This window comes from Penaeus monodon, chromosome 22 (assembly GCF_015228065.2).
Source record: "Penaeus monodon isolate SGIC_2016 chromosome 22, NSTDA_Pmon_1, whole genome shotgun sequence".
NCBI classification, from domain to species: domain Eukaryota; kingdom Metazoa; phylum Arthropoda; class Malacostraca; order Decapoda; family Penaeidae; genus Penaeus; species Penaeus monodon.
This window is the reverse complement of record NC_051407.1, coordinates 42538271-42538980: the sequence shown is the minus strand read 5'-3', so window position 1 is coordinate 42538980 and position 710 is coordinate 42538271. Positions and strand designations below refer to the sequence as shown.

At 39.2% G+C, this 710-nt stretch overlaps 1 pseudogene; it reads right to left on the bottom strand.

Moving 5' to 3' along the window:
- LOC119587445 overlaps positions 1-441 on the bottom strand; it is a 4176-nt pseudogene extending 3735 nt beyond the window's left edge.
- Positions 442-710: the final 269 nt, after the last annotated feature.

Genomic DNA, 710 nt, shown 5'->3' with positions numbered 1-710 from the left:
CAGGACGCTTTCCCAAATTTTACCTTGTACTACATGGCCGTAGAAACAAAATGTACCTTACTTTACATTGGGAGACATCAAAAGCATTTTATCTTCGACACACCTTCACCTTAAGTTCACCTAAAGTTCCCACAGCCACAAGTGGATGGGCAGGGGGGGGGGGTGCTACCTAAAAGACCTAAGGCTTCCTCAGAAAATAAACCCTACATTACTTCCGCCCAAATCAAACTACAGGAGACATGCTGAATCCTCTCGGTGAGCCTTATTCTCACCAGACAAATATTCGTTTAACCATAAATCATACATCGAACTTCTCATTACCACTACATAAGACAAATGGTACTAATTTTGGTATGAACTTAAACTCACGAAAATCTGCCCTCGTATCAACCTCTCAAAGCATTCAGAGCGTTTTGGTGCTAAAAGAATTTGAAGCTTCATAATTCCAATGCCCGGTTTTACAAATGTTTAGTACGGGAGGACCGAATGTAAGGAACGAGAAAAAACACTTCGGCGTTTTAGCGTACCTTTACTGCCATCTAGTGATGCCGGATTAATATTTTGATGAAATGAAACTTAATTTTGAAGGGGTAAAAATCTATTTTTTAAAAGAATATCTATCTTACCCAAACTTCAGATTTACCCGAAAACTCCAGTGGTTTCAAATAATCTTATGATGAGAACACACATTACACCTACTCGTCTCTATC